The sequence below is a fragment of the Wyeomyia smithii genome, chromosome 1, assembly GCF_029784165.1.
Source record: "Wyeomyia smithii strain HCP4-BCI-WySm-NY-G18 chromosome 1, ASM2978416v1, whole genome shotgun sequence".
In the NCBI taxonomy this organism is placed as follows: Eukaryota; Metazoa; Arthropoda; class Insecta; order Diptera; family Culicidae; genus Wyeomyia; species Wyeomyia smithii.
In genome coordinates this window covers 164,812,042-164,830,941 of record NC_073694.1, presented here as the reverse complement: position 1 = coordinate 164,830,941, position 18,900 = coordinate 164,812,042, and the positions used below count along the sequence as shown (strand labels likewise).

The following is an 18,900-nucleotide window of genomic DNA, read 5'->3' as shown; positions in this document are numbered from 1 at the left end:
AAAACAAAGGATAGGAAAAGAAAGCAAAGGAAAGAAAAAAATAGAAAAGGAAAGGAAAAAAAAGGGAAAGGAAAGGAACAGAGAGGAGAGGAGAGGAAAGGAACGGAAAGGAAAAAAATGAATGGAAATAAAAAGAAAGGTAAGGAATGGAAAGAAAGGAAAGAAAGGAATGGCAAGGCAAGGAAAGGAAAGGAAAGGAGAGGAAAGGAAGGAAATGAAAAGAAATGAAAAGAAAGGAAAAGAGAGGGGGAGGAAAGGATAGGAAAGGAAAGAAAAGGAAAAGAAAGGAAAGGAAAGGAAAGGAAAGGAAAGGAAAGAAAAGGAAAGGAAAGAAAAATAAAGGATAGGAAGGGAAAGGAAAGGAACGGAAAAGAAAGGCAAGGCAAGCAAAAGAAAGGAAAGGAAAGGAAAGGATAGGAAAGGAAAGGAAAGAAAAGGAAAAGAAAGGAAAAGAAATGAAAGTAAACCAAACGAAAGGAAAAGAGGGCAACAGGAAACTAAGGAGAGTTAATGAAAAAGAAAAGAAAACGAAAAAGAAACGAAAAAGACAAGAAAATCAAGAGAAAAAATGGAAAATAGAAAAAATTGAAAAGAAAAAACACAGGAAAGAGAAAAAAATAGAAAGGGAAAAAAGGACCAAATAAAAAATGAAAAGGAAAAGAACACAACGAAAAACGAGAGAAAAGGGCAAAGAAAAGGTGGAAAAAAATTAAAATACAAGAAAGTGAAGGAGAGCAAAAGTATTTTTCTAGAAAAAAAAGGAAGGAAAAATATGACGAGAAAAGGAAAAGAGGGAAAATAAAAGAATAGAAAAACAGAAGAAAAGGAGAAAGAAAAGAAAAAATCGGAGAGGAAAAGGAAAAGTAATGAAAAGGTAAGAAGGATTAAAAAGCGAAAGGAAGGGAAAAAACGAAAAAAAAATGAGAGGAGTGTTCCGCAAAAGAAAGGAATGGAAACGAAAAAAGAGAAAAGAAAGAAAAAGGAATGGAAAAAAGAAGAGAAAAGAAAAAGCGAAAGAAAACGAAAACGAAAACGAAAACGAAAACGAGAACGAAAACGAAAACGAAAACGAAAACGAAAACGAAAACGAAAACGAAAACGAAAACGAAAACGAAAACGAAAACGAAAACGAAAACGAAAACGAAAACGAAAACGAAAACGAAAACGAAAACGAAAACGAAAACGAAAACAAAAACGAAAACGAAAACGAAAACGAAAACGAAAACGAAACGAAAACGAAAACGAAAACGAAAACGAGAACGAGAACGAGAACGAGAACGAGAACGAGAACGAGAACGAGAACGAGAACGAGAACGAGAACGAGAACGAGAACGAGAACGAGAACGAGAACGAGAACGAGAACGAGAACGAGAACGAGAACGAGACGAGAACGAGAACGAGAACGAGAACGAGAACGAGAACGAGAACGAGATGGGAACGAGAACGAGAACGAGAACGAGAACGAGAACGAGAGCGAGAACAAGAACGAGAACGAGAACGAGAACGAGAACGGGAACGAGAACGGGAACGTGAACGTGAACGAGAACGAGAACGAGAACGAGAACGAGAACGAGAACGAGAACGAGAACGAGAACGAAAACAAAAACGAAACGAAAACGAAAACGAAAACGAAAACGAAAACGAAAACGAAACGAAAACGAAAACGAAAACGTAATATGAAAAAGGAAAAGGTAAAGCAGAAGGAAAAGGAAACGGAAAAGCAAAATGAAAATAAAAGGAGAATAAAAAAGAAAATAAAATGTAAGAAAAAAAGAGAAAAGAAAAAACACGACAAAGAGATAAAAAATGATGAAATTATTTATTCAAAAAACAACAAAACTGTTCGATGTAAGTTATGCGCAGTGTATTTTTATGTGACTTTTTTGGAGTAAATTTCGTAATTTGCACGCTATTTTACGTGGAGTTTGGAATTAACGCTCTTTCTTAAGCTGATTTCCCAGAAAAGTAATTTTTATACCACATGTTTTGAATGGTTTTTATTTAATATTAAAATCGTTTATTTAGAGTATCCGATGAGATTACTGATTCCAATTACTCAATATTTATTGATTTGGCCTAACTTTTATATGCCTCCATTCGCAGGTGGAAATTACACAGCTATTGATTCTTTTTCGAATTGATTTAAACCTTTTGCAAGTAAAGTTTTTTACGCAGATTTTGGAAATTACGCGTTTTTTTCTTGCTTCTTAACCCCCTCGTAAAATAGACTTTATTTTACATAACTGAAACATGAATTAAGAAATCTGCAAAACAATTAGTTCGCTTCATTTACAAGGAAAACTGATTAATAATATAAAAAGACAAAACGAAGATAGTTTTCGAGATACACAAACAAAAAAAAAAAATAAAAAAAATGTATCGTGGTCATGAAAAGCAGCAAGAAACAGAAAGTTACAAGTAAAATCAACAGTATTTTATAAGAATAATTTGACGAAAAATATAACATGATGAAAAATGAATTGAATGAAACGAAAAGTGTCGTAACCCTTTTTAGTACTACAATTATGGAGCAAAGAAACAAAAAACAGAAAATTGAGAACCGATCTTTGAAAAGAAAAGAAGAAAAATACCATACAACACATAATACAACACAAGATGAAACAAAAAATGTGACAGATCAAAACAAAGTAGGTTCAAAGAAAACATGGCAATATGTGTGAACCGAAACAGTATTTACGAAGCAAAATAGTGAAAGAGCCTCTGAAGAGAGTAAATAGAAAAAAGTATCAAATTATTTCAAGATAAATTTGTACTTGAATAAATATTGTAAAACGACGAAATGAGTCAAAACTACACAACAGGCAAAGAATAAAATGAAATGCTTATAATATTTTAAGATGAAATTTAATAACCCTTTAGAGAGTACTGAAAAAAAAAATACGTAAACTAAAACACAATACGAAAATATATGGAACAGAAATTGAATCTAATTATTGAAGTACAATGAAAGAAAAGCGAGGAAAATAAAAAAAAGAAAGACAATGAATGAAAAAACCACACAGTGAAAACTTCTTAATATTACAAGTCACGTACATTATTTTCTCATTTAAATTTCATTTGTTTCTGACGTAAACATTTTTTCCTTCAATGCATTACTTTAATTGTTGTATTCATAAGTATTTTAGTTTTTTTTGTTGTACAACGTAGAAACCTCGAATGACTTATAACACTATGCTACAGCGATTTAGAACTTCCGTATTTGACCATAACTTCAGGTTTTGGGGGTGTTTGGAAAATTTCTAGTATGAGCGCATGTTACACTCAACAAGACCTACAACCTACACTAGGTCACTTCAGGAGTTCTTGCATTTTTTCGTTTGTAGCACAGTGTAATTTAATTATTTTTTAATCTCATTCATTAAAATTCAGGTGATGTAGGAATCCTGCATTTAATTTGAATCGCAGCATGCTGGTTAGCTATTAAATTTTTCAATGGTATTAGTGAAATATTCATTATGAATCAAAATCGCTTAACTAGAACGGAAAACGCTACAGATGATGCAGTTGAACAGTTATAGCTTTGAATGATAGAGAAACTTGCTGAAAATATTTGATCAATAGGAACCACTCTTTTTACTGTTACTTTTTGAAGCAAGAAAAAATATTCGTAAAATATTGTCCCATTTTTTATTTAATATAGGAGTAGGTTAAAATAATGGCGACGTTGTTAATATTACGTTGCAATTTTATGAATGAATTCATGTGACGAATAGTAAGGCAGCTCCAATCAACAGAAGGTGTAAACTCCCCTCTTGATGACAATCCTGTGGTTATGCAAACAACTTATCCAGGTTCAAATGGGACGGAATAATCCTACATTAGAAACCATTCCTATTATTTTTCGCCGAAGGATACATTACAGGGTCTCCGTTGGGTGGTGGGAAAGCCTTCCACAAACAAATCATTTTACGTATTGATTTTCGACTCAACGTCTTACCTTTATCTCTTCCCAAACCAGCCACCTTTCGCCAAATCGGCATAAACGACGAAGACGACGATGGTGCTGATGATGAAGGCAGTGTGATCCCCACCTTTTTCTGTATGGCTTTGAAGAGAGAAAAAAAATGCTGTAAGTGCTCCTCTGTACTCCCACGTTTTTCGTAATTGCAGGCTGCATTTTTTTACGTTACCTTTTGCTTGCTTGGAAGTTTAGAGATATTTATCATGATTAGTGCTGGGTAGATCATCTCTGGAAGGATGCTAAAAAAATACGACTGACGCAAGGTGCTAGCTTCTGCGCTCAGATGACAAACCAGTCCGAGAATGGCCCGTTTCACTGGATACGTAAATTAGGTGAAGATTTATGACACTACTAGACAGTTACACCGGAAGCATTTCGATGAGAGGAAAGCCGTTGTATATATGAGTCGGGAAAATGAACTGAAGGATACAAACATTGACATCGAAATAGTCTCTGCACTTGAAGCCAAATAGTGTTCCGTTGGTCTCCTTATTTCATCGAAACAGAAATCATAGAAAAAATAACACCTAGCAGTGGTTTTGTAGATAGATAGATTATTGTAATTCTGTAGCTAAAAAAACTAAAACTTTTGTAGGTGAATGTTATGGTAAGTTTTTTAACTTCTGATAGAGCGTCAAACTGCATTGATCGAGAACCAACTTGTTCACCCACACACTAATCTATGGATGTTAAAGAAAAGAGACAGAGATTATTTAAAAACAAAATTCCGCAAGTCAACTAAATAGAATATTATAAACACTGATAGTAGAGCGTAGTTAATGTTAATGATTAATGTTTATATATCAATTTTGTTATTTAACCGGCTCAGAGTTTTATTAGTAAAGCGAGATTTTATTGCGATGGCGCTGACGAGCACGACAATGATGCGGTGATTATGCAAACGTGACCAACTTGAGCCCCAGAATTTTTCAAACTTTCTTTGCAGTTTTGCTAGCACGCTTTAATTGGCAAGCCAATTTCTGGCCATGATAATTTAATATTTTTTATAATACTGTGCAGTTATTATTTCTGTTACTCTAGTCAAATCAGGATTAGTGTGGAATAACTTTGTTAGACTGCTGAATTATCGATTTAATTTTTCTTACCCTCCATTATCGTGAAACTTTGGTAGTAACGAAAACGACAATCAAGTCCATTTTTTCTTGAAACTTTTGCCACCGGAACCAAGTTGATGCCCAGTGGCAACAATGTTGTACATCGTGAGTTTTTCTTTCCTCGATGCGACCTCTTAGCGATGGGACAGCTAAGTACTCAAATAAATAGGCGGTGACAAACAAAGATTATGGTTTTCTATGGTTATGTGGGTGAGTGTTTTAAAGTTAGAAAAAAAACTTAGCGAAGTTAAATTTGAGACAGACTATTGGCATTTGGATTCGACCCCTGGATAATTTCGTGCCGTCGTTCCCGAAGTAGTTTTGATTCAGTTGTTACGTTCTGATGATGATGATGATGAAAGCTTAATAAAAAATCAGCCATTATCACCGGTATAATAAAAATAAGCTAACAACACATTTTTATTATATGGATTTTGTAATTTTACACAGCTACAGATTATTATTTTCAACCGAAATTCAACGACCTTAAAATACATTATTTATAGGTTGTAAATATTTTTGATAACAATAAAAAGAAGATATATGAAATCACCTGCGGGGAGTGAGCTGATAAAGTATGTAAATTTCACACCCCGTTATTATAAAATGTCATGTATTTTGTGTCATTTTGGCTGAGAACCCTGAATACTGATTGATAACCGTCGAATGATTAATTGGACTGCCTTTTTTCAGAGCTTTGCTCCTAGCCGTGGGTGGCCAAAATAAGTTAGCAAAATTTGCCTCAATTGTTCAAGCTGGGCCATGGAATAACTGGACATGACTTCAAAACTTTTCACACCCATCCATTCATTCAAGAGATTCAAGTTCAAGAGCAGGAACAAAAAAAAAAGTTTTACCATTCACATTCACCTGCTACAACTAACAATACCCACATGGTTTCAACCTCAATCATTCGTCTCGAAACTTTTTGCCGGCACGCGATCTCCATCACGTGTTCCTAATCAATCAAGCCACTTTCAGTTTCCGGTCCCATCATCCATCAAATCCTTAGGGTCTGAGTGGTAAGCCTGAACAGCATTCTCAATGTAAACTACATTCATGTATGCTGAAGAATTTACTATGAGAGTTCTTGGTACGGAACGGGAACTATCATTTCGCTAACGCGAAAGCGAACGTGCCTTGGCTACCACAAACATACATTTAACGAGTAGCTGGGGAATTTCTATAACGCACAGTGGTCTGGAACTGCATGAAGCCGGAAAAAAGTCAATTTTTTAACATAATGCATCGAGCAAGCCCTATTCGGGAATCATTTCTTCAGAGTTTAAGCTAGTGGAAAATCATCAGAATGTTGGGATTATTAATGTTGTCATACATTTAACTTAGTTGAGAAAATTGGCTTCTTGTGCACTCACGAATTCTCAATTTGTACGTTGTTTACGATTTATTACAGAATGCAGAAGTACAATAGTGTCAAATTGATTATATGGCCTTACTATAGCATTCTTACAACTTCAGTTATCCTTTTTTAGGGTTGTTTCAAGGGAATAAGCTCTCCACAAAATAAGTATAAAAAAATATTTGGCACTCCAACTTCGTGTAGAGTTTTAAATGGTAATGTGAGCTTAGAACGCCACTCATAAAATTAAAATTCAAACTACCTAAATGTTGATAGCCGTTACGCATACCTTAACTTTGTTTAATATACCTGGATCGTGAAGTTCGAGATTTTCCGGAGTTTTCTTCTTCAACATGCTATAAGTAGCCGTACATCAAGTTTTTTGAGATTGTTTGCTAAATTTCTCAAAAAATACATCAGGTACTAACTTCATATCCAAGAAAGAGTTTCTCAAAATACATTCTCTACAAACTTCCTTTAGACATTATCCTTCTATTTTGCTTCCTTGAGAAGTTAGTGACAGCGCTGCCCCAGTGGTGAAATTTTGAACTACATGGCCATTACCAAAAGTTGACCAATGGTTTCACGATCAACTTTCGAGAAGACATCGCTCATCTAGGAGGCAACCCTGAGAAGTTATTAATTTCGCCCTGATTTCAGTCCTTTCCGACCACTGTGTTACGGCGCGATTCGGTCGGAATGATGTTCTTGCCTCCTGCTGGATGGTTACACACTCATATTTTCCCATTTTCTAGTTCCCCGGCCAAAGTAAATGTACACAGATAGCTAGCAAAACCAAAGAACGCGAGGCACGGCAATGGTTGGATATTGGCCGCTTCGAAGCGAGTGGACCCGAGTTTAAGGAAGGACGAATTTTTATAGTAACATTGCGGGTGGTCGCGGTTTACTTTTTTGCGGGGAGAATGCTTTATGAGCGTTGATCGCACCGCAAAATGCGGAAGAGTTCGGGCAAGTAAAAATGGAATTTCATAATTTTTTTCGTAAGAAACTAATTTTTCTGTCCTGATGATTGGAAAGCGATTGTGAGCGGTTGCTTGCCCTTAACTTTGGAGCACTGAACGATATTAATGTAAGTAAAAAGTCTTATTTTTCACATTTTTTTCCAATAACACGGTCTTTGTATGAGCTATCTTTTTGTGCCATTTGCAAAGTTGTGTATTTCTTTTTTTTTATTTTTTAATCTCGCTTATTTTCCGTCGGTCTAGTTCCGCCACTGTTGTGGCCAACCACCGACGCCCAGGGAGGTGACTCCACACCCAGGACCCTAACTCACGACCCGTTTATTAACGGACCGGCGCCAACGGCTTTACTTCCTCATGCGATGGAAGGCGTGATCCCAGAGATTTTTCGCCTCAGAAAATCTTCCGGTGTCGGCTAGGATTGAATCTAGACCAGTTTGGGTTGGTTGTGAGTGGATCACGCCACCTCACAACCATCGACACCTATGTCGGCGGTGGGATTCGAACCCAGGCGTCGAGCGTGGTTGGCGGAGACGTTACCAACCAACACTAGGCCCCCGCTATAAGTTGTGTATTTCAATTATATACAAATTTATGCCGGACATTTTTGCCTCCCAAGTTGTACAAATTGGCATATTTGATGCCTTCGGGCATGTTTGGGACGTGTCCGAATTGAGTGAAAATAATTAACGCCTGATATTTTTTGTTTTTTGTTTTTAAGATTTGACCACTTTTCTCATCAGAAAAAATTTTTGGCTACGACATTGCATCACTCAAGTAAAATAACAAATGGAAATAGTATTTTATGTCGGTAAATCGCAAATTTGAACATATTTTTTGTGATTCGTTTATCCGAAAAAGTTCGATTATCCAGAGTGAAATTTTTTTTGACACAGTTTAGAATCAAAACTTATTGTCATTCTCTGAGGGTTCGGAAATATCATTATTGGGAAGCTTTTTAGAATTTTCTTCAATTTTACCCAAATTGGGAGAAGGCTGAAGCCATCATCGTGTATTCAAATTCAGCGTTATACACCGATATTTGTTTTCTTTTTCTGAAAATGTTATCAGATACCGATTTATGGTTTCTAGGTGTGAATCTGATCTGATCTGATGATCTGATTTCAGTAATACCATTATTGAACGCATTTAGGCATTTTTATTCCGAAATTACTTTCTGGTTCCGGGTATTCCAGTATTAGAGAGATTTTGTATTTTTATCTTAGTTTTATACAGCTTACCAGTTATTAAAACTCGCCATCTTGAATTTTAAAAATTTCGTCAGACATCATGTTTCGGTATTTAGAAATCAAACTCCAGCCACCAGTGAGATCCAAAATATGTAACTTAAGAGTAAAATTTATGGTGAAAAAAACCATCCGAGCGCCACTTTTAGTAAACCTCGTACAATTTTAACATATGTGAAAATCGAATTTTCGAATTTCGTTTAGAAGTAGTGCTCAAAAATTTCGTCTTCTCGAAACAATCCTTCATGCAAAATTTCAGCTCAATTGAACTTTGGGAACACGTGCTGCAAAGCGATCAAAGTTTAACGAAAAATATCGATGAAAAAAAAGGACACAGGTTCATGAAACTGTCGATATCGAAAAATTTTTGATGCCAAATGTCCTAGAAATGCATAAAACGTCTGGTGTTATCGAAAAATTTGACTTCCTGGCATTTAGAAAATTGGCGTGCTTGAAACCAATTATTATTTATTTTTAAGGGCCTTTTAACTAATCGTCATTCGGTTACACGGACCCGAAAATTACAATACCACCTATATTTATATCATGTTCTCTCTTATCCTTATAAGTTAAATTTTGTGAAAGATACCAATCTTTTTTATAAAATTCAAAACTTGTGAGACCCTGTTGGTGTCGTCAGCTAAAGCTTCTCGAATGTTGGCTGGAAGTCCTGGAAGTTGCTGCTCTTTCTGCGTCGAGAGATGGACACTTAAAACCAATGAAATATATGTGAAAACTTTGACCTTAGAATTTCGTTAAAAAGTAAGGCTCAAAAGTTTCGTCTTCTCGGAAAGAGTACCTATGCAAAGTTTGAGGTCAATCAAGCTTTGGGAACCTCCAAGCAACTACGTAATTGGTTGCTTCATCAATCATCCAACTGTTCCCGTTGAAGAGATGGTTTTATTCTCATGCATGAAAGCAGCACAGGCATGCAGCTCGCATTCAATTCCAATTCGGTTTCTGAAACAGGAGCGTCAGATGCAGTTAAGAACTTATTTTCCGAGTGATGATGCACTTGCAACTATACAACTTTTTCAAGTTCCGTCATTCTCACTTCTACGTTTACGAAGCTGGTCGTTTGTTTCTCTAAGGCCAAACGAATGCAGAAGAAGTTACACCTGCCAGCAGCAGCCAGCCAAGAATTAAATCTGTCAAGTGTATTTTTGTCTTTAACGGACATCAATTCGAGATTGAGTAACCATCTTCTGCTGTCGGTCGCGATATAGCAGAAAACAGTTTTCGACTGTAGAATAGACAAAGTGGATGGTAGCTGCTGTAAAATCAGCAGCAGAAGTGCTCATTTACTAACTGAAATGAAATTCGGTTTTTGTTTGATGATTGGGGGCAATTGTTCCAATTTTATCACAGTCTTTCTCATGACAAACAAATCTACAATTGAAAATTTAATGAATTTTTTCACATAATTCTAGATAAGAACTAATATATGGTGGTGATAGCTCGAGTATTGGCACACTGTCTGTCCCCTACTCTACAGGATAAAACTCAATTAATGACTAAAACTCACCGTGACGGGGTAGTTATGTGCTGAATATGTCATCACAATGAGAACAAATAATATTACAGCGGTGATGAAATTGAAACAAATGACTGTGTCAAGTAGCAATCAAGGACGTGGTAATTTTGGTTTTCTACCCTCTCGTTGACTGTTCGCTGCACTAGGTCCTTGTTGTCCTACGTCAATAGTGCGGTTGTGTGTCAGATATAACTTTTTACTTTTTGTCAAACGAAAGTCTTACCAAAGGAAATCACAAGTTAAAGAGAGAGAGAGAGAGAGAGAGAGAGAGAGAGAGAGAGAGAGAGATAAGCATTGGAAACTCAAAGTGTGTTATGAAGCTGGATTTCATATGCAAGATTTATTCTCAAAATAACTGACTTTTTCATTCGAATCGTTTAATCGGCGGTGATAATAAAAGTCCAAACGAATAACATAGTGAATCGCAAAGTTTTGTGGAGGCTTTAAATTTCAAATTATTAAATCTTCCATTCATTTGTTTGATTGTCCTAAAAAGGACAGTTTGTTGTTCAATTTAAAATCGGATATGACGCTGATTGCACCTCTGCACAGTGGGGCGACTCCATACAAAGGCTGGCCAAGCAAAAAAAAGTGCCGATAAATGCGACAAAAACTTGGTATTTACATAATTTTGGGGCGCTGAACACGAATTTGGCATCCAATTTTTGTTTGGGGCCGTCCAGAAAGCACGAGATTCAATTTTTAATATTTTTTGGCACTTTTTTCCTTTTTTATAGAATTATATGATCTTTGACCACAAGTAATGCCACCGGGCGTCCTCACCATTGAAAAATATACGTAATTTATTGACGACCCCTCGAACTGAACAAATTTTGCCTACATATATATATTTTTTAAAATAAACTAAAACAACATAAGTAATACAAACCAATTACAAATTGAAAAAATCATCATCATCATCATCATCTTTCGCTGTGATCGCTTTAATCTCGTGTTAAATTGAATTTCCAGAAAATTTGAAGTTCATTGTACTTATCAGCAGAAAAAATGTCTTACGCTGCAAATATCATTTCTTCTAGTGATTTTCGATGTTTCATCGTTTCATATATATGTTATCTTCCTAATCCGGTTTCTATGGTTACAAGAGGTCATTCAAATACGTGTATAACACCATGAATTTACAACTTACTAAACATTGAATTAGGTGGTGCCGCTGAAGTTGAAGGCTCCATAATACAATTCAACGAATTTATGAATTTGAAAACCAAGCCACTGGAATGACACAACGTTCTAAATGAATACGAAAAGATGCGGAGGGCGACGACTGTTCTTTGTTTTTTTCTCATAAAGCAAAATGTGTGCTTTACTTTTGTATGCAAACGAGTGCGAAGCAAAAGCAATCTTCAAACGGGCTATTGTTAGCCGGAGTTTGATGGTATGAATTTGCTGCTAGTATTTGACACTTCAATCAGTTTAGCAAATTTCATGATCACAAATTGAAAAGGGCTGAATATTTTTAATATTGTTTTAAATTTGCAGAAAGTGATAAAGTTTGACATAATTAGAATTTCATAAAGATTTGTTTACTGTTTTCTTGTTTAACTCTTATTTTATAACTTTTCATTGATAAATTTTGTGATGTTTGCCCAAATTTTTATTTTATTTTTACGAATTGAGTACGGTATCATAAATTTTCATTAATGGGGTATCATGGCTATGATTAAAATTAATCCTGGATAAAATTTCAACTTCAAAAATTAAAACTAAAAAAATTTGCTATCGCTCTTTTAACTAAAGTGACAATTTGCGCAGTTTTGCGCTACAGCGGACAGTATGCATTTGAAAGCTTACGTTTTTACCTAAATTTTGAATGTAGTCACAGCCGTGGCAAACTGCGGCAACTAAACTTTTAAGCTACTTTTCTACGAAAAATCACGTTTTTGTAATTTTTTTTAGTGTCAGGCCTACTATAACCAAATTTAACAAAATCTAACGAAAAGAGTTTGTTTTGAACAATATTTACAACAACTTTTCCTTTGATGTAAAAAAAATCCAAGCTATCATTGAAGCTACAGAGCGTTTCAAAGTATTGTACTTTTTTCAAAAAAAAGACAAAAATCGTCAGTTCGCCAAGCTTTAAAAAGTCATAAAAAATTCGGATTTTATGATATTGCGCCCAAATTTTGGATTTAGACACTTGAATATTATAGCAATAAAGGAAAAATATTATGAAACAGCTAACGAAAAAAATTTTTTTTGGCTGATGGCCAGCGATTCCCCACTGTGCTCTTTGTTACCCCGACAGCGGGAGTCATGGTGAACTTGCGTATGACTGATGCTGCCCGCTACCGCACAAAACAGCATTTTTCTAAAGGAAGCGCCGCTACATCAGCTGGCCCTGCTATTATCGATGCTGATACCTGCTGCAACTGCTACTATCCACTGCTGTAACTACTGCTAAGTGAGGGCTGCTGTTATCGCTGTCTAGAACTAGTATGAGCAGCTTAAGCTGAAACGGGCTCTTATATAGGCCAAATAGCACATTTCGAACTACTAGGGTCTAAAATTCTGTCGCCGTGCTTGGGAAAGCAATAATTAAACGGCCAATCAGATCAATCGAAATTGGCGTTTTAACAAGGATTGGTCATTTCCATTAGTATAGTTGCTAGCCATATTAAAGCTTGACAATTTTTAAGGTTGAGATTGTGTGGAAACATAACTTTTATGCAAATAACAACAGAAATAACAACAGAACAGAACAACAGAATCTTCTAAATATGGGTCTCAATTACTCAGCTCCCGCGAAACCGAACATTGAACAATCGATCATTGACATTGAAACAGGTATCGATAGTTGCAAACTTTCTTCAACACAAGCTAGTGAGGTACGCCAAATTTTTTTAAATGTTGCCAAAACGATTCCACGCCATAAAAGTTCACTTGATACAAAGGTCATTAAAGAGTTGCGCGACAAACAAGTTTTCTACTTGGAAGCAGACAAGGGTAATAAAACTGTCATCATGAACAAAACTGACTATGATGAACAGATGACCAAAAAAATTTATAACGGTCCATATTTTAAACTACGAACTAATCCACTTGCTGAGATAGTGAAACGAGTTGAGAACACAATTAAAGAATGCAAACCCACTTTGGGCGATACATTACAACATCTTCGAGTTTCAAATCCAGTTCTTCGAAGAATGAAAGGCTTACCAAAAATCCATAAACCAGGAAACGAAATGAGGGAAATTATTTCAGCTGTAGGGGCTCCAACAGAAAAAATAGCAAAGTGGTTGGTAAAAGAGTTTCAAGCCATGCCCAGTAAATTCCCAAGTCGATCGGTTAAGAGTACGGAAGCTTTCGTTGAAAATTTGAAATCTTCGGGTAACATTGAAGCGAATGAGATAATGGTCTCGTTTGACGTGACGGCTTTATTTCCGAGTGTTCCAGTGAATGAAACCTTGAATCTTCTCGAGGATTGATTAGTTCTTCAATATACTGATAGTACTTGGAAAAAGAAAGTCGTGAGTCTCATGAAACTAACCCGCCCTTGTATGAAAAAAAATTATTTCACTTTTCGAGGTAAATTTTACAAACAAACAAAAGGTGCTCCAATGGGAAATCCTCTTTCTCCCTTCTTATTAAAAATATATATTCTTATTATTAAATAAAGCAGGAGTTTACAAAGTTGCTTGTTGCCACTGCAACAAGGTTTATATTGGGCAAACCAAAAGAAACCTGGGAATCCGTTTCAAAGAGCATATGGCAGAAGTCATCTAAGCATGCAAAGTTTCCAAAAATGATCCACCACACCTTTTCAAATCAAAAGTGGCTGAACATGTCTTTAATGAGGGACATCTACTAACTTCGGATAACATTCACCTGCTTCGCCCCGTTAATAATTTATGGAAACTGGACGTATCTGAAAGTTTAGAAATCTACAAACATCATCCATCAACACTGTTCAATAAAGACGTAGGTAATCATTTTTCATGGCTTTTCAAAATACTACCAAAAAAACCCTAGATCTAGTACAGGACAAAAACAACCACAACATATGATTACCTAACTTCAATTTAGGAATTTTCCGTCTACCTACTTCTATCTACACGCATATAAAAAGGGGTTACTCAGTTATGCTCTTCAATAGTCCACATAAGCACTGATGGTGGTTGCATGTAGCAGCCGAAATACGTATCTGCGGACGGTATTCGATTAAAGGGTATTCGATTTTTTGTAGTAGAATTAAATGAAAACATATCCTATTCTCAATATTCAACTTTTATGCAGATAACAAAAGTTGTCCGGAGTTGCATATTCGGTAGCGAAGGAAAAGATAATTCAATACGTTCTGAGGCATGAAGATTAAGTCAAATTTATAACTGTTCCGTCATTTGAAATGAAGTGTGAATTAATTCAAGAGAAAATATTGACTCTTCAATTAGGCACTTAATTTATCCTGAAAAGACAATTCGCTGTTTCATTCAATATCGGATAACATGCTGATCCCATGTTTGCGTTATCACTGACAATACGAATAACGATGAAAAGCTCTTTTGGCTCTCAAAACTAGACGACTCATGATTTTGAACACCAGCCTTCCAGAACGTTGGTATGTTGTCAGATTTAGGCAAATTCTCATTGTATGCATTTACTACTGATGCTACCCGCTACCGCACAGGCTCTTTTATAGGCCGAATAGTACATTCCGAATTAGCCTTGGTGCAACATTCCGTATCGGAACCCGGCCTTCTGTTTATTATACATAGACTTCGCAGCCAACTGTTAGTGTACAGGACAATGGCGGGGCTAGCGCTACGATTCTCTTACTGACACTAACAGTCTCTCCCGAACCGGGATTCGAACATACGACGACTGGCTTGTTGGGCCAGCATTGTACCTCGAGACAAGTTAGAAGAATTACCGAATTCCTAGGTCTATAATTCCGTCGAACTTGCTTGGGAAAGCAATTATATAACGACCCATCAGATATCGAATTCAGCGTTTTGACATGGCTTGACAGTTTTCAACACTACAATAGTTTGAATAATAAAATCACAATTTTCTGCATTTGGGAAGATTCTTAGAAGATTTCCCAATCGATTACTGCAAGAACGAAGAGATTCCATCGAAAACTAACCGATTTATTAGCATTTGAAATTGGACATATTTTTCCCTTTTTTCGGTTTGAGATTTTCATTTTACATCCCTATGTAGCCGAACTTCCTGAGAAACGTAGTTCTACGTCAAAAGAAACAGAACCCCTGCATAAGAAGCACTGCTATAATACAGTTTATTGATATTCTTAATTCATTGTTTGGCGATAGAAAAAGAAAATTTTATAACAATAAACACATTCTTTATTGTTACTGTTTACTACAACCGTGGTCAATGTTGGTCTTGCTGGTTACTGGCGCCCAACACCAGTTTTTTCCTCAGAAAAGTTTTTGTTATGATTTTCATCTATAGAACGTAACTAATTCTGAACTAGGTCTACGTTCTTTACTGGAGTACTTTCTCTATAAGAAAATAGTAGGAGGGTGATATTCAAGACACGACCGCATGACGTTGACTACCGTATTTTTATATTCCATTAAAACAAATAGTAGAGGGAGTTGCCGAATATATTCTGGTTTCCTGGTTAGTCCGTCCAGAATTCCAGCCATTTTAATATTTTGCAGTAATCATGTACTACTAACAGCCACCAGCATTACGAGTGAAGCCGGCACGAGATGACCGGCACTATTTTGTTTTTCTCCTTTTAGCTGCTAACACCTAGCGTCCGTATGTAATCGGTACGGTTTAGTAATGAAACTGATGGGGTGAAATGTTCGAACGGTACATTTTATACCAAGGCTTCGTCAGTTAGTTAGAAAGAAGGAGGGGCTAAGTAAAGAATGGATTGACTAGAAACGCAAATAAACATCGGAAACAAAAAATGACAACAACAATAACAACAAAGTCAGATCGATTGTATCCGTTGGTGTCGACTGTTCATGGGAAGAGAGGTAGTGATCGGCTGCGCGGTATGATTTAGACAATCGATATTAATTACCAATTTTTCAATAGTGTATCTCAAACAATAGTTTGCTTTTGTTACATAAATTTAACCGGAAAAGAATTTCTGATCGATTGATGCCGAAACCTCGAAAACCTGATTATGAATGACTAAAAAATAAGCGCTCAAAATCTTACCACTTTTCCCTGGTTTTCCTTGGTTGAATTACTAAATTTTCAAATTCAGGTGCCTAACTTCGATATAGACGTTAGTCAATGTCAAAATAAAACCGCCACGGAGATTACATCAGATTTTAAATAGTAATAAGTGTTTAATAACATGCGGGATTGTAGTAATCTTTGTGGTATTGTGATACATTATTTAAAAGTATGACTTCATTATTTAGCGATGACAACACAAATTAAGAGTTTAATAGTCGAGCCACGCCATCCACAGGCGTCAAGTGTAGACAGCAACTGCCTCCTTGTCCCAACAGGTCAAATACCGTATTCTTCTTTGAACTTACGCCAATTTGATATTCTGAAGCCGAAGCTTTCTTCGAAAAGTTTGTACCTATCTTCTTTGGCACATAATTAAACAATCTGCTGTTGGAACTTTTTATGAGTCTTGTTAAGGTTTCTTTTGCTTTCGTTCGGAACCACGTAAAAGAGTATTTAACTGCAAGTTTATTTAACTAAAAATCAATAAACGTTTATGTAGCCGGAAGTTATAGCTGGATTGCTAATGGTAGTTCCTTTCATTGATTTATATTCAGCAAAAATGATAATAATAATCTGAATGAATGAATGCAGCTAAGAGGCTGTTTGTCAGAAGGGTATGCTCCAAATATGGATTGGGTTGTCAACGCATAAATTTTGATTTCGTTCGAATAGAAATTTTGAATTTGACACGTATTCTTTAAGATTTTTAAAGTAAACATCCATTTTGAACTCGATCTAAAACTATAGATAAAAAAAAACTTATCTCTAGTTGCTATTCATAGCCAGTTGAGAATTTTTTATAAAATTAAAAGCAATCTTTAAGTTAAATTTAAACGATAAATTACATCACTTTTAACTCTATGCAATGTTTCCTACTAGATTAGTCGTTTTAGTCACTTTCTAGGTTATTTTTAGCGTTGCTTATTAGCGCCAATCAAAACATTGCAACATGCAATACTCTATTTATTATTTATGCTGAGCTCCACAAAACGAAAAAAGACAGTACATTTTATTTCATTCCAATATGTGCCATTTCATTTGGAAAAGCTTTAACATTGGAACAAATTAAAAAAAAAATTGAAACTTTGAAAAATTCATAAATCATGTTTGCATTTTACCGACAAAAAACAACACACTATTTGAAATAAGTAATAAATTCCGTTCTAACCTCGATCGCATACGTCAATAAAATATATTACATCCCGATTTACATACACGCTAGAAAAGTAAAACCCAGAGCGAACCGCACAGGAACAAAAACAGTACCGAATCGCTGTGAGCAAAATGACACATTATGTCGGTACAGCATATTGCCTGGGCAAAAAAATATTCACCAGGAAGCATTCTATTTCACACATAAAAAAAAATATCGCAGGAAATTGCCTCACTAGCCGTGGTACATACGTTAAGTCTAATTACCATAGAACAAACCGGTAACACCTAATAAAGAAAGTTACGATTTGCAGACCGAAAGCACAACGGCAAAATGCGCTCAGTAAAGTTGACGATAAACCCAAGCTATCGATTACCCGCTAGGATAGTGAGTTATATACAATTCGGATGCAGGAATGATTTGGAAATCCAAAGAACCAAAAAATGAAAATGAAACCGACAAACAAGGTAGCAATTTGTATAAACGTTTTGGCAAAGTTTAGCACTTTCCCAGTGTACATACAGAGTTTCGAACTAATTTTTTTCAAAACTTTTTGAGAAAAAAAAAGAAAACACAAACAGTAGATCCGTAGAGCACCCCGAGAAGATTGCCAAGTACCTTTAAATAAAAATTAAATAACAAAAAAAAAAAATACATGAAAAAGAAACGTCACCAAGTGAGAGACCGTATTGCCATTCACCCGAGAACGGTTGTACATGTTTGGACTAACTTTATCGAAATAAATATGGCTTCATTTTAAACTAAACACCCATCTCCAAATGCTAGTTTTCGACGGTACAAGAATAGTATCCGAACAGTTTTTCCATAGCGTTGCTGAATAACTATTCGTTTTCCGCCACTCGTGAGTTAGTCGAAGAATCTCCTCTCATATAAACGCAGGTAGGTTTTGCTAAGTGTTTGACTTTGCCCAGCTTACAGTGGGGTTGTGTTTGCCTTGAAGCATATACCGGTAACTTATACTGAAGGTCACAATGCTAGAAATTCGGGAAATATACCAACATCACTGTGCTTAGGTAGAGTTTTTTCTTGTGATTGGGTAACATAAATACTGTCAGATTCAATTTTAATTTTATTAAACCCTCGATGTTTCTAGTTGTGTAATTGCAATACAACTTGCGTGACCATGCGTCCCCATTACTTGTGTACTCGTGGAAACGCACTATATATTAAAAAGTGTACTGTTGAGTACTACGTAGTTTTACTTCAATTGACACTAACCCGAGTATGTATATTTTGCACTACTTTAATTGAACTGAATCCATTTAGGATGGAAGTAATTATTTCAAACACAATAAAGACTGCAGTTGAGACTGGTTCTGCGTGAA

General features: G+C 35.7%; 1 protein-coding gene across 1 annotated transcript in view; it reads left to right on the top strand.

Annotated features, from left to right (window-relative positions):
- Positions 1-18,126, top strand: part of LOC129728215 (allatostatin-A receptor-like) — a 280,889-nt gene extending 262,763 nt beyond the window's left edge. The window contains exon 6 of the mRNA XM_055686637.1: positions 3,980-18,126. The gene's annotated coding sequence lies outside the window, so the exon portion shown is untranslated. The remainder of the gene's footprint in view (positions 1-3,979) is intronic.
- The last annotated feature ends 774 nt before the right edge of the window (positions 18,127-18,900 follow it).